The sequence below is a fragment of the Cupressus sempervirens genome, chromosome 11 (genome assembly GCF_028749045.1).
Source record: "Cupressus sempervirens isolate cs-2001-9-10 chromosome 11, ASM2874904v1, whole genome shotgun sequence".
In the NCBI taxonomy this organism is placed as follows: Eukaryota; Viridiplantae; Streptophyta; class Pinopsida; order Cupressales; family Cupressaceae; genus Cupressus; species Cupressus sempervirens.
The window spans coordinates 753,838,755-753,855,884 of NC_143128.1; positions in this window are offsets into that span (position 1 = coordinate 753,838,755).

The following is a 17,130-nucleotide window of genomic DNA, read 5'->3' on the forward strand; positions in this document are numbered from 1 at the left end:
GGAATTTACAATGGCCAACCATGGTCTTCCTAAAATTAAAGGATATCCTCCCATATTAGCCTTTGGGGAGAGAATAACAAAATCTACTATATACTCCCAAGAATTTAAGGTGACTATAACATCTTCTATCATCCCATCTGGTTTAATGGTAGAGCTATCAGCAAGTTGAAGTATGGTGGGTGTCTCTTTGAGGCCAATGATATGTAGCCAAGATTATACCTCCTTTGTCATGACATTAATAGATGCTCCTTGTAGACACCCAAAAAGTAGCAAAGACATAAATCACGCAATTCTGATCAATCAACGCAAATTAAACAAAACATCATCTATAAAATTAATAAGACCTAAATTAACTTCAAAAGAGGAGAGAAGCAATTCAAAATCATAAAATGAAATTCAAAAAAAGAGAGGGAAAGGACAAATTTTTGAGAATAAATGGAACTTTTATTAAATCAATAAATCCATTTATTCTCACAAAATAAAAATCCTCCTTTTATATAAAGAATTAAAAGAAATCCAAATTTAGCCATAAATCATGACTTTTTGGGCTCCTCCTTTTGTCTCTCATGAGATATTTTTGGTGAAAATAAAAGTCATATTTAACCATAAATCATGACTTTTTAGGCTCCTTCTCTTGTCTCTTATGAGACATTTTTGTTGAAAATAAAAGTCATATTTAGCCACAAATCATGACTTTTGGGATCCTTCTCTTGTCTCTCATGAGACATTTTTGTTGAAATAAAGCCTTATTTAGCCACAAATCATGACTTTTGAGATCCTTCTCTTTGACATGAAAATCACATGTAGCCTCCAATCAAGACTTTTGAGTTCCTTTTCAATTTCACTTCCACCCACCAAGTGAAAAGATAAAACTCAAATTCTTACCCCAACCCCTTCTAAAATCCTATAAATAGAAGGAGAATTCAAGAGAAAAGAAACCCAAGTCTTAGGCATTTGCACTATAGGTACATTTTGATTCATCATCTAGCATTCTTATTGTAGCATTTTAGCATTATTTTGTGTTATTTAGCATCATTTATCACTTGTTAGTTCATTGCATATTTATTTTTCACCATTCTCCCATTCTAGAACTGTCACTAAGATGCTGGTCTGAGAGCTATTTTAGCAGTTGTAGTTAGGGAAACATGAGACGCTCGTAGAGATTACATTTTGATGATGATATCTTGGGTTTAGTTTAGTTTGTCATCAGTCCATTTGCATTCTACACTAAGGTTTCATGAATATGCGTTCACACTGTGTACACTCCTAAGTCAACCAAAGCATTTTGAACTTGGACCCCATGAATAGTGATTGTAACTACAAGACTCCCAGGGTTAAAGTATTTAGGTACTAATAATTTCTCCAGCATTAAGTCATACAACTATCCTAGGACATGTATGGTGTTGGTGTTTGAAAATGTTACCCATTTCCAATTACCCTGATGAGAACAAAACATATCTAGGGGCAGCTAACTCCCATTTTCAACATGCCCATTCAGACACCAGGCCAACTATAAGGCATGACCCTTCTTCTTCTTCAGGCTTTGCAAAACCTAGGCGGGTGAACCTCTTTAGATCTGACTATGTGATCAGTACAATAACCATATTCAGGATCTATAAAAGCAGATAAAACCCCTAATTCCTCTATGCTTAACCAGGAGATCACAAGCATGAAATAGCTAAGGACATGACTCATGAAATTGGAAAGCTAAGTGCGGGTTATACTTTGAATATCTTTCAACAATAAAATGAAAATGATTTAATAGATTGATGACAGCAAGACCCAAGTATGAGCAACAAAATTTAATGATGCTATCTATGATTAGTGCCTTATCTATTGGGCAATTAAATGAATTATAACCATACATCTCCTGGAAATCTTAGACATATCTCTACATCAAGATCCCTAATCTATCCTTCACTTTGTGAACTGACATCTGCATCAAAATGAATCTCATACTCAGAATATCCCATCATGAAATCAGTAAACCCTGTGATAAACACCAAGTGGTTATATGGCTCTTGGTTCCATAAGCAAGGTATTTCAATCACATACATCACTAAATGAGATGCAACCTAATCTATGGTCTTTAATCATAAACTAGAAAAGATTACAGATCCACAAATAGGAGACAAGATTCAAACTGAATTTGAAACCATTGCCGCTCTTTATTTGCTTTCCTTGAAATCAAATACATGAAAGATGTACAAAATACTTCATAAATCACCTAACAAACATGAACTATTTGCATAAAACTCAAAATGCTATTCAATACAAGAAGAAATGTTGAAGAATGGTTTCTCAGTGCAAAAACTGGAACCCCTCAAATGGAAGCAAGAAAGAAAGATATACAAGAGAAATAATTCTCGGATCTGTTCTGAAGACGACAAGTGTCCACTTGAAATTCAATCCTATGCAACTGAGTAACCTCTTTCTTCTTTCATCCCATCTGATCTGATTTTGTTTCATCATTAACTGCAACTGATTTGCAAAATATCTCTGCTTAATGATGAAAGCTTTTTGAATCACCAAAATATATGATTGCCCCATGAAAATACCAGTGAAAATGAGTTTTTACTGAGTAAATCTGAACAAATCTGACCCCAACTACATTTCCTTTGCCTTCTACTGATATTCAGGTCATTACCTTGACAAAAATCAAAACTGAACTTCTTGGTCTGAAAATGGTTGCAATTCAGGTACCTGATAGAAAACCTTGTGTAGCTCAAATAGACTAATACTTGTGCAAAAATTGACTCCAGAATCGGAAAGTTCGTCTTCTCCCGATTCTGACAATATATAACATCGCCTATTTGGCCTCTCGAAAACCTCCAGAATCTTATTTCAAAAATTAGTCCCCTGCTAGAAGGTTCAAGCTTGCAACTTTGATTTTTTTATAAAATTTGAAAAATTCTAAAGTATAAACTTTAGAAAATGTCTCTCTTTGAAATTTTTGAACGTGCATACCCACTACCCAGAAAATAAATAATTTTTTTTCTTTTCTACAAATTTTTCTTGCCCTTTGAATCTAGGTCAAACTGACTTTGACCAATGCCACGTGGCACACTTTGATTAGTCCAGGCTTGTACAATGGATGCCACATGTCCTTTTCTTGCTAACTCGCTATGCTAAATCTCGTGCATCTTTCGCTTGGTGAGTAAGCAAGGACTGCTGGATGTGCCACATGGCACAATCTCATTGCAACCGATTTGATCACGCCATATCACCTCTTGCTCGCTGCCACTTGTCATGATCTGATTTTCTGACGACATTTTGGATCTCGTCGAATTTTGATTTTTTTTCGGCAACCTCGCTACTTTGCTAGCTGGAGTCGCCAAGATTTTTTGGCTAGCGAGGTAGCAACTAGCCAGATTTCCTACCTTTTTCGATCACCTGGGATGCTAACGTCATCATTTTTGGACTGTGTTTTCGGTTAAAATTTTATCTCTTAGACCCTGCTAATGTCACCACATAGCTATCTGGGACCCGTGTGCATCATGGCTTCCAAAAGCCTCTTTCTCAATTCATATTACATGAGGCGTGCTTTACTATTTAAAGACCTAAGACTCCTTCCTCATGGCAAATGTGGGATATCAGTTTTCATCTGTTAATGGCGTCTAACCTGTGGCTTCTATCTTAATTCGCTTCCTTCCTTATTTGGTGTGGAGTTTCTTTGTTTGCAGGGGTAGCTTGTGCCATGGACGTCCTCCTCGGCTACTTGTGCGTTGGGTTGGGTTCTTTTCTCTTGCGTGGTCCTTCACTTTTAGCAACCTGGCTACTTTGCTTTGCGTGAGGTTTGCTTAATACTTTTTATGATTGTGCTATCTTTCCTCATGATCTGCTCTTTATCTGCATCGATCTTCTATCAATGCGTGTGGAATTCCTCCTCCTTTTGCAGAATGCCTTCAAAACAAGGCATCTTCCTTTTTAAAGGTGTGATTGATACTTTGAATGCATGTGTTCTATTTTGAAAACACTGAACCTCCTCTAAATGCGTGACTTGTTCCTTCTAAAACCAATGTGGGCGTCCTTTTATTTGGATGCGTTGACTTTGGATCTGCTGCATTTTTCTTACATTGCATTGACTGCCTCTTTGAATCAAAAATGACTCCTCTCTGAATTAAAATAAATCAGTGAAGCCCCCCTGCGGTTTATTCTACTTTGGCATGCATGGACAGGATCCTTGTTGCCCCTGTGTGAGACACCTCTGTGTGATTACCCCCTTTTGGTGCTGGTTCTCTCTGCAAGACATGGTTACTTTCTCTGTCAAATCATTTCCTTCACTCGTGTAAAACATGAAAGAGATTCAATATTTATCAACACATGAGTTAGCTGCAATCATTCTGTAAGACACAACCCAATTCAAATTGGACCTTATTATAGGCATGTCAAATGGGTTATCCTTTCATTTCCAGATTATTGAAGGGAAAACTTGAGGTTTCATATGAATAGGATAAGGCGCAATCATACAATGTTGATTCTCAGAAATGTCCTTGATTGATTTTAATTGAAAAATAATTGACTCCATATTTAATTTGCCCTCAACTTTTAAAGTTTAGTAGTATCACAAGGTTTAATCTAATCAAGGTATTGACCTCAAATTAGAGTAGATAAAACCTCATATTTAGTGCTCAAATTTTAGGTAACCATAACTCCCTACTTAAAAATGGTAATTTATATCTCCCTTACAAGCAATCATAGTAGTAATGATGAATTAAAAATCCCTCTTTTTGCTATGGCCATTACACATATATCCCATTTAGCTTTGCAATGATATGTGTACATGCCAAGACATTAGCACGAAAAGAATTATTATAATATCCTCTTGAAACACCTTCATTCCTTGACATCTCATCAGTTTGAAGTAATTAGTCGGGCCCAGGAAGTGGGTCCGGCTTTAAAAAAAATTGTTTTCAGATGACTAACATCTCAGATTGATCCACTGATCTTCTCAGACTGATTGGAATCCAATTCGAGCACTAATTGATCATTTAAAACTCATTTGATCACTTTCGCACCATTGTGAAATCTTTGTCAGGAGGCCTGTTGCCCGATTTTAAAAATTGATATAAACACCTGACCAAGCTCCAAAACTTAGAATCTCTGTTCTCTCTGACATGTTTAACAGGCCTGCCAGATCTCGTTGCATGACGACATCAGGATCAAAACAAAATGACTTTCAAAGTTTCCAACTTAAATTAACCTATAGATAAACATGTTAGAAAACTGGAAAGTGCGTTTGGAAATGGCCTAGAAAACTGGACATATGGGCACTTGGGGATCTGAAAACTAGGGTACTGGTTCTCTGTCATGAGGACATTATGAATCTGCGATTTTGGCTCATGACAAATAATTGGGCAAATTTGGCAAGCGTCTGAAGTTGGCTACCTGGATTTGCAGGACAGAAAACAATGACAACATAAAAGAAATTACAAATGGAATGACCTTGGAAAAGTGTGCAAACGGATTCGTCAATGCTTCAAAACTAACACACTTATAGTATTTTCAGAGTAGAATATAGGGGAACAAACCATTCAACTTGACCTATCATGAATTTGTAGATAGAACGTCACAAACAAGGTTTCCAATAAATCTGCAAATACTGACACCAGCAAAAAGTCAAAAATTCCACTTGGAATCACGCTTGAAAATTTATCAAACGGATTCATCTTGATATGAAATTTGAAACATAACAAGTCTCTGACGCCTAAAATGCAATGCAATAGGAGTTTCAACATTTGGATCAACTGGTCAAAAGTTATAGCATGTCAAACAGGTCTTCCCAGAAATGTGTGTAGTGCAAAAGCATGAAAATAGTGAATGGCCAACTTTGACGGATTCAAAACCTAGTCAAACGGACTTGAAACGATTCAAAATATGAAACCTAGGTTCTTGGATATGGACACTAGATAATCCCAAAATGGTGAATCATGAGACTTTTTTGGGTGCAAGATATTCAGATGCAAACACAGCCTCCTGTCACTGTTTGACACTAGGGCAGAATTGCAAAATTGGCACAACTCAAAAAGGGACTTCACCGAATGACTCGAGATGTCAATTTATAATCATGGAACACTTAGGTGGACTAAATGAAAGGTGTTAGAAACATTAAACACCTTAGGGGCTTCAATGGAATAGTCAGGTACAACCAAGTACATATGCATTTTAAAAGCATTTAAGGGCTTGATTTTTCAACGGTGCTCAAAATTGACCATGCAATTTTTAGTGCCAACAATGGCTCTATCTGGGGATGCATGTCCCTTGCGGGCATGGCAAGGATTCAGATCTCTGGAGGAAGCAGACCACTCCCAAAAACTTCAAAACTTCTCTCGAACAGCTTATTAAAAGCAAGGAAACAACTACAACTACCAAGATTATGTACACACGATGGCCCCAGGCCACCAAACTTTAGCAAAATTGTTTACCTCTATCATAAACATGATTCTCATCTAAAATTTCATGAGATAAACTAAATTTTCCTCTCCTATCAGTTTCACCAATCATATTATCATCATATAACAAATCACTTGGCAAAACAAAATCATCACTCTTACTTTCATAATGCATATAAAAACTTACTTCATCTTCAACCGTTAGCTTATTATGAAAATACTGATCAGCATGCTTAAACATATTAGACTGAACCTGAAAACCCTCTTCATTTAATGGCTTATGCATGCTATCATTCTCGAATATGAGGGCTTCATATTCAACTTGGGGAAAGAGACCATTCATACCTTCAAATTGTGTATCCCTTTGCATAACCGGATGATATTCAAATGAACATTCTGACTTGTACTCACATATATCATCAATGTTAGAATCTGAAGCTAATCCCCAACCTTCAAATGGTTCTTCACAATCAGTGAACGGATTAGTTTTTACATCAGAGAGTTCATCATAAAAATCATAGCAAGGTATAGGTAGATTTTCAATAACCGTCTCATCAAACACCTTGTTATCATAATCATATGCAACATCATGATCGTATTCACTATCATATTTGGAAGAAGAACAGACTGACCTCTTACAATAGTAAGACAAAGTATCATCATTAAACTTATTCTCTTCTAAATCTAAAACTTCCATGTGTTCTTCAAATAGAGGATTGATAATTCCATGCAAAACGCCTTCATAGACATTAGGACAAGTGATGTGCTGATCAATATCAAACTCCTCACCATAAAATGGATTATTGAAAACTTTAAAACCATCTCTAACATCACTATCATGGACATTTTCAGCATATGAAGAAGAAAAATTAGAATCATCACCCGTTGACAAACCATTAACTCCATCAACAAAGCATGAAAAATATGAATCAATATTATTTGCATAGTCTTTATCAAGGTGATTCAAATGTCTTGCAAACAAATCATCTTTAGGTGCTGATGCATTAACCTCAGAATCTTTTCTATACTGTTGGTTACTACTGCATGTATCTTCAAGACATTCATCTACACAACTAACCAATTCATCTTTATAAATAATCCTTTTATCCTCATATTGTGTAGACACATTTTCTTCATATCTTCAATCTCGAACTGATTTACAAAATTCTGAAATGGACACTCACTTTCAGATTTAAGAAAAGAATTCATACCTTTACTGTCAAGAGGACACTCACTTCCGTCATTGCTCTCTTCTTCCCAATCAGCATCTGATTCACATGAAGACGCATATGTACTATCACAATCCTCTTCTTGACTTGAGCAACAAGTTTCACCATTGTCTTCACATGATGCTTCTTCATAATATGTCAGATCAACAACTTCATCTTTATCACTTGATACATCACTTCCAGGTTCTTCATCCTCATACTGAGATAAATATCTTTCCTCCTCCTGATTCATTATGTTTTCAACACAATGCAAATCATCAATGGGAAAATGAATGACTGGATTTATATCTTGCATGCATAACTCATCAAGTGAATCAACTCTATCATTCACTGTTGTAATACCATAAACATGTGCATTCAATTCAGCCCAAATGGAATCATTTCTTCTTTGCAGAAAAGAGATTTGTTGTTCACATGTTTTTATTTTTGAACCTTCAACAAAACTATTTACAATAGCACGGGTGCTTATTTGCTGATTTGAAATTAAACATTCTACATGACAAATTGATTTGTTCTTTGCACCTCATCTTGCCGGCAAATATTTATAGAGAAGTGACTCCGGGTTAAGCCATATTTTATATTATTCTCAATCTCTATAGCTATCATGAATGCCTGATGCAAAGTCTTGGGTTCTTTATCTCTCAACAGATACTTCATCTTCCTATCAAATGCACCAAGATAAACCACTAAACACATTTGATCATCTGGTTTGTAATTTTCAAGAATTTTATTTAAAACCTTAGCAAATCTGATATAAAATTTAGGAACTAACTCACCATTCCTGACTTGGATATTCAAAAACTTATCAAAATAATCAGAGATGTTTATTCTTTCCCCAAACTACATCATGAAGGCTGACAATAACTCATCCCAGGATGAAATTGAACATGCTGGTAAAAATGAAAACCAGTCCCTAGCATCATCCTCTAAAGTCTGAACAAACAACTTCATCTGAACGTCTTCATGAGCAATTTCAAAATCACCAACCAAGTCACTAAACAACTAAACATGATGACTGGCTGAATTTCCATGGTTTCCACCAAACTTAGGCAAATACTTTCTGAGGTTACAAGGCACAGTATTCAGGAAACCATGAATACCATTAAAATTCAATGACATATACCTCTTGGTAGAAACAGATCTAAAACTTTCACTAACAGGCTGCATACTAGGTGAGATGAAACTCGACATTCTTCAAACTCAAGACTCATTCACCATTAGACACTTTCAGAAATTATTAATTGTAGTAGATCTAGAGTTCTTTCTACCAATTCAAAACTTCAAACATACTTTGACATATAAAACACTTTTGTTGAATCTACTTTCCACAAAGCATGTTGAACTGTATTGAACCAATCTCCTATTTAATGCTATAAACCATTTGATGGAGAAACTTTTGAAATCTTACTTTCATGTAAATGAGAACACATGAAAGTGGAAAATACCTCTCAATGTGGATGCCTGCAATTACTTCAATGCTACAAATAACAGCAGATTCAAATCTTAACCAGATTTATTAACACTTGCACTGCATCTTGTTTGATTCTTTTACCAAGTGTCAGGAACTTGAAATGAATTCTTCAAATCTGCCTTCCCACTGTTGTTTCCTTTAGAATACCTTCACATTTTGAAGCACTGGTATAGAGATATACTTAGAGTCGCCACTCACTTAGTGAGAAAAGATTAACCAACTTGCAAAACAAAACAAGATTGTCCAGAACTTACAACTGGTATTTGCAAACTGTATTTAACAACAGGGGAATTTCACATTCTTGACCTACTAAAAGAACATGACATTAATTCTGAATTTTGACAGCAACTTACCAAAACTTTAAGTGACTTTGATATTACAAATTATTTAATTCAATTAAACTTCTGTTGTCAATGAATAAGAGCACTAGGGGGCATGAATCTTCAACAAAGAAATGGAAAACACTTCATGACCTTGCTTTTTATACAAGAGATTCTAGTAGTTCCAACAATGAATTTCTTCATAAACTCCCCAACAGAGTTGCCATTTTGTTGGTGTTTGAAAATGTTTCCCGATTCCAATTACCCTGATGAGAACAAAACATATCTAGGGGCAGCTAACTCCCATTTTCAACATGCCCATTCAGACACCAGGCCAACTATAAGGCATGACCCTTCTTCTTCTTCAGGCTCTACAAAACCTAGGTGGGTGAACCTCTTTAGATCTGACTATGTGACCAGTGCAATAACCATATTCAAGATCTATAAAAGTAGATGAAACCCCTAATTCTTCTATGCTTAACCAGGAGATCACAAGCATGAAATAGCTAAGGACATGACTCATGAAACTGGAAAGCTAAGTGTGGGTTATACTTTGAATATCTTTCAACAATAAAATGAAAATGATTTAATAGATTGATGATAGCAAGAAATCTCAGACATATCTCTACATCAAGATACCTGATCTATCCTTCACTTTGTGAACTAACATCTGCATCAAAATGAATCTCATACTCAAAATATCCCATCATGAAATCAATAAACCCTGTGATAAACACCAAGCGATTATATGGCTCTTGGTTCCATAAGCAAGGTATTTCAAGCACATACATCACTAAATGAGATGCAACCTAATCTATGGTCTTTAATCATAAACTAGAAAAGATTACAGATCCACAAACAAGAGACAAGATTCAGATTGAATTTGAAACCATTGCCGCTCTTTATTTGCTTTCCTTGAAATCAAATACATGAAAGATGTACAGAATACTTCATAAATCACCTAACAGACATGAACTATTTGCATAAAACTCAAAATGTTGTTCAATTGGAACCCCTCAAATGGAAGCAAGAAAGAAAGATATAGAAGAGAAAGAATTCTCAGATCTGTTTTGAAGACGACAAGTGTCCACTTGAAATTCAATCCTGTGCAACTGAGTAACCTCTTTCTTCTTTCATCCCATCTGATCTAATTTTGTTTCATCATTATCTGCAACTGATTTGCAAAATATCTCTGCTTAATGATAAAAGCTTTTTGAATCACCAAAATATCTTATTGCCCCATGAAAATGCCAGTGAAAATGAGTTTTTACTGAGTAAATCTGAACAAATCTGACCCCAACTTCATTTCCATTGCCTTCTACTAATATTCGGGTCATTACCTTGACAAAAATCAAAACTGAACTTCCTGGTCTGAAAATGGTTGCAATTCAGGTACCTGATAGAAAACCTTGTGTAGCTCAAACAGACTGATACCTGTGCAAAAACTGACTCCAGAATCAAAAAGTTTGTCTTCTCCCAATTTCGGCGATATTTAACATCACCTATCTGGCCTCTTGGAAACTTCCAGAATCTTATTTCGAAAATTAGTCCCTTGCTAGAAGGTTCAGGCTTGCAACTTTCATTTTTTTATAAAATTTGAAAATTTTTAAAGTATAAACTTTAGAAAATGTCTCTCTTTGAAATTTTTGAACGTGCATACCCACTGCCCAGAAAATAAATAAAAAATTAATTTTTATTTTCTACAAATTTTTCCTACCCTTTGAATTCGGGGTCAAAGTGACTTTGACCAACGCCACGTGGCACACTTTGATTAGTTTGGGCCTGTACAATGGATGCCACATGTCCTTTTCTCGCTAACTCGCTATGCTAAATCTCATGCATCTTCTGCTTGGCGAGTAAGTGAGGACCACTGGATGTGCCACGTGGCACAATCTCATTGCAACTGATTTGATCACGCCATATCACCTCTTGCTCCCTGCCACTTGTCATGATCTAATTCGCTGACGACATTTTGGATCTCGCCAGATTTTGATTTTTTTTTGGCAACCTCACTACTTCGCTAGCCGGAGTCGCCAAGATTTTTCGGCTAGCGAGGTAGCAACTAGCCGAATTTCCTACCTTTTCCGATTGCCTGGGATGCTGATGTCATCATTTTTGGACTATGTTTTTGGTTAAAATTTTATCTCTTGGACCCAGCTTACATCACCACATAGCTGTCTGGGACCCGTGTGCATCATGGCTTCCAAAAGCCTCTTTCTCAATTCATATTACATGAGGCGTGCTTTACTATTTAAAGACCTAAGATTCCTTCCTCATGGCAAATGTGGGATATCGGTTTTCATCTGTTAATGGTGTCTAACCTGTGGCTTCTATCTTAATTCGCTTCCTTCCTTATTTTGCACGGAGTTTCTTTGTTTGCAGGGGCAGCTTGTGCCATGGACGTCCTCCTCGGCTACCTGCACATTGGGTTGGGTTCTTTTCTCTTGTGTGGTCCTTCACTTTTAGCAGCCTGGCTACTCTTCTTTATGTGAGGTTTCCTTAATACTTTTTATGATTGTGCTCTGTCTTTCCTCATGATCTGCTCTTTATCTGCATCGATCTTCTATCAATGCGTGTGGACTTCCTCCTTCTTTTGCAGAATGCCTTGAAAACAAGGCGTCTTCCTTTTTAAAGGCGTGATTGATGCTTTGAATGCATGTGTTCTATTTTGAAAACACTGATCCTCCTCTAAATGTGTGACCTGTTCCTTCTAAAACCAACGTGGGCATCCTTTTATTTGGATGCGTTGACTTTGGATCTGCTGCATTTTTCTTACATTGCAATGACTGCCTCTTTGAATCAAAAATGACTCCTCTCTGAATTAAAATAAACCGGTGAAGCCCCCCTGCGGTTTATTCTACTTTGGCATGCGTGGACAGGATCCTTGTTGCCCCTGCATGAGACGCCTCTATGTGATTACCCCCTTTTTGACACTGGTTGTCTTTTCAAGACGTGGGTACTTTCTCTATCAAATCATTTCCTTTACTCATGTAAAACATGAAAGGGATTCAATATTTATCAACACATGAGTTAGCTGCAGTCATTTTGTAAGACACAACCCAATTCAAATTGGACCTTATTATAGGCATGTCAAATGGGTTATCCTTTCATTTCCGGATTATTGAAGGGCAAACTTGAGGTTTCATATGAATAGGATAAGTTGCAATCATACAATGTTGATTCTCAAAAAAGTCCTTGATTGATTTTAATTGAAAAATAATTGACTCCATATTTAATTTGCCCTCAACTTTTAAAGTTTAGTAGTATCACAAGGTTTAATCTAATCAAGGTATTGACCTCAAATTAGAGTAGATAAAACCTCATATTTAGTGCTCAAATTTCAGGTAACCATAACTCCCTGCTTAAAAATGATAATTTATATCTCCCTTACAAGTAATCATAGTAGCAATGATGAATTAAAAATCCTCGTTTTTGCTATGGCCATTACACATATATCCCATTTCGCTTTGCAATGATATGTGTACATGCCAAGACATCAACATGAAAAGAATTGTTATAATATCCTCTTGAAACACCTTCATTCCTTGACATCTCATCAGTTTGAAGTAATTAGTTGGGCCCAGGAAGTGAGTCCGGCTATAAAATAAAAAAAATTCAGACGACTAACATCTCAAATTGATCCACTGATCTTCTCAGACTGACTGGATTCCAATTCGAGCACTAATTGATCATTTAAAACTCATTTGATCACTTTCGCACCATTGTGAAATCTCTGTCAGGAGGCCTGTTGCCCGATTTTAAAAACTGACATAAACACCTGACCAAGCTCCGAAACTCAGAATCTTTGTTCTCTCTGACATGTTTAACAGGCCTACCAGATCTCGTTGCATGATGACATCAAGATCAAAACAAAATGAATTTCAAAGTTGCCAACTTAAATTAACCTGCAGATAAACATGTTAGAAAACTGGAAAGTGTGTTTGTAAATGGCCTAGAAAACTGGACATATGGGCACTTGGGGATCTGAAAACTAGGGCACTGGTTCTCTGTCGTGAGGACATTATGAATCTACGATTTGGGCTCATGACAAATAACTGGGGAAATTTTGCAAGCGTCTGAAGCTGGCTTCCTGGATTTGCAGGACAGGAAACAATGACAACATAACAATTTTTACAAACGGAATGACCCTGGAAAAGTGTGCAAACAGATTCGTCAAGGCTTAAAAAATGACACACTTATAATATTTTCAGAGTACAATATAGGGGAACAAACCATTCAACTTGAACTATCACAAACTTGTATATATAACATCACAAACAGGGCTTCCAATCAATTTGCAAATACTAACACCAGCAAAAAGTCAAAAATTCCACTTGGAATCACGCTTGAAAATTGATCAAACGGATTCATCCTGATATGAAACTTGAAACATAACAATTTTCTGACACCTACAATGCAATGTAACAAGAATTTCAATATTTGGATCAACTGGTCAAAAGTTATAGCACGTCAAACAGGGCTTCCCAGAAAAGTGTGCACAGTGCAAAAGCATGAAAACAGTGAATGGCCAACTTTGACGGATTGGAAACCTAGTCAAACGGACTCGAAATGATTCAAAATATGAAACCTAGGTTCTTGGATATGGACACTAGATAATCCCAAAGTGGTGAATCACAAAACATTTATGGGTGCAAGATATTCAGATGCAAACACAGCCTCTTGTCACTGTTTGACACTAGGGCAGAATTGCAAAATTGGCACAACTCAAAAAGGGACTTCACCGAATGACTCGGGATGTCAATTTATTATCATGGAACACTTAGGTGTATTGAATGAAAGGTGTTAGAAACACTAAAAACCTTAGGGGCTTCAATGGAATAGCCGGGTACAAGCAGGTACATATGCATTTTAAAAGTGTTCAAGGGCTTGATTTTTCAATGGTGCTCAAAATTGACCATGCAATTTTTAGCGCCAACAAATGGTTTTTGGGTCCTTCTTCTTCCTTCCTAACTACTTAATGTATGCTTCCTTAATAGCTTTAATATAGGTAGGAACTTCCTTAATATCATCCAACAATGGTATTTTTACTATCATTTGCTTTAGCTGATTAAGCAAATCAATAACTCTATGGTTCTCTATGGGCTAGCTTTGTTCTATCAACCTATGGGGAAATAGAGGTTCTTTGGCTATGGGAGAGATCTATTGATTTGACTCATCTATAAGCTTAGTCGAAGGATCTTCAACTTCGGTTATTATAAGCTTTTGGGGTGCAAGAAGAGTGCTGCCTGACCTTAAGTGAATATCATCCAATGAGATGGCATAGTGTTTCTATTGAGCCTATTATTTAGCATTTTTCAGATTAGGATTAGGTTGAACTAGTAGTTGGGTCTGCATGGGAGGAGTATTACTAGCCACAAGAGGAGGCATTAAAGTTTGTTGTTGAGGTAGTGGTAATAGGGTTTGTTGAATAGATTGGATATTTCAATTTTGAGGTTGTTGCTAACCTTGTTGAGGTTGTTTTGATGTTCCATGTGATGAAGAGGAAAATAGTGAATATTGTCAATCAGATTATGGATTTTCTTTATATGCTGATAAGTCTTATGAAGATAAGTTCAAGGTGTATTCTGACTTTCAGTTTGATGAAGAAGATGATAGTGATCAACATAGTTTAGATTAGCACTTTCAGAATGAGTTTTCAATTTTGGTGAGTACACAGTTGTCTGAGTGTGAAGAGTTTTCTGTGATAGATGAATCTGATTTAGTGAATGATACGACTGCAAGTAGGCAACAATCGGATTCCAAATACTCTTTGCAGCCAGAGACATAAGGTGAGTTGCAAGTTTTGGGTGTTTGCAACTTGGTGAATGATGTAGATTTTGAATTTTTTGTATTTCCGATCAGCATGCATGAATCATCATTGGATTTTGATTCTCAGTTAAGTTTGTGTAGTCATGAGCATGCTGATGCTTTTTCTCATAGTGAGCATGAGGATTAAATAGTCTTTGAATTTTATATGCATTATGAGAATGAAGAAAGATATTTTGTTTTGCCAAGTGATGTGATCTGAGATGCTAATCTGATTGGTAAAATTGAGAAAAATAATTCCAGCTTACCTTAGGGAGATGTAAATGAGAATCAGGTTTTTGACAGAGGTAAGGAGTTTTGAAAACTTTATGGTGGCCTAAGGTCATCGTGTGTACATAGTAGTGTAGTTGTTTGCTTTCAATAAAGCTGTTCGAGAGAGTTTTTGAAGTTCAAGAATGTGGTCTGCTTCTCCCAGAGATCTGAAATTTTGCCATGCCCACAAGAGACATGCATCCCCAAACAGAGCCACTATTGGGACTAAAAATTGCATGGTCAATTTTGAGAACAATTGAAAAAATCAAGCCCTTAAATACTTTTAAATGAGATTGTACTTGGTTGTCAGTCTAAGGCCTAAGAGGTGTTTAATGTTTCTAACACCTTTCATTTAGTGTGTCTATGTTTTCTATGAAGTTAAACTGACATTTCAAACCATTCTGCGAAGTCCCATTTTCAGCTAGTGTCAAAATTTTCAATTCTGCCCAAGTGTTAAATAGCGATCAGAGACCCAGTTTGCATCTGAATATATTTTACCCAAGAATGTTTCATGACTAGCCACTTTGGGGATGTTTATTATGCATAATAAAGAGCCTATGTTTCAATTTTCAAGTCATTTTGAATCCGTTTGACTACATTTTGCACCCCCCAAAGTTGGTCATTTATTGTTTTGTGCATTTGACTAGTTGTTCACAATTCTGGGAAGCCCTGTTCGACCAATCATATCTTTGACCCAGTTGACCCAAATGAAAAAATTATTTTTGCATTGTGTTTCAAGGGTTAGACACTTGATATTTTCCAATTTTGAGATCATGACAGATTCATTTGATCAATTTGCTAACATGATTAAAAACCCAGTTTATATTATTTTGTTACGGCTAAGGTATCCTGATTGATATGTACCCCTGTTAGGCACATTATAACTTTGATCCTGTGATTGGTGAGCCTAAATGGATTATATCATTGTGTTGTCTCCTAAAAATACTTCAACTATGTCGATTCTCAAGTCATGAAAAATCCATTTGCATACTTACACATGTCCGTACATTTGCTAAAAATTACTTTTTGACACATTTCTTAGTTAAAATTTCCAAGTGCCTGTTTTTAGAAATTCGCCAAATGTGCCCTGTGATTCGTCATGAGCCCAAAACATGGAATTATATTCTCTCCATGGCAAAGAACTTATATCCTAGTTTTCAGAACCTCAAGTGGTCAACAACCCAGTTTTATAATGAGCCTAGTTTATGTTTTTAACATTGTTTGCCTGCAGGATAATTGAAGTATGAATGTTCGGAAATTAAAATCTGTTGATCAAGAATTCATCATGGGATGAAATTTTTCGGTATGGTAGAGCGTGTATGATTGAACACTCATGCCAATTTTCATAGCCCGATTACTTGATTTCATCAAGTTTTAATTACAACCGGCAGGCCTCCAGACACAAATTCACAATTTGCAGGATTGATTAAAAGTAAGTTTTAAATGAGAACATTGATCAAATTTGAATCTCGTCAATGGCGGGCATTCAGTAGACCACTTTGAGAGTTCAATGGTTCGGAAACAAATTTTTTTTTAGCCGGACCCACTTTGGGGCCTGACTATTTTTGCCAGGTTGACAAATTTTGGGGTGAATGGGTAATGTTATTATTAAAAGAAATGACAATATCATTGCTAAAACA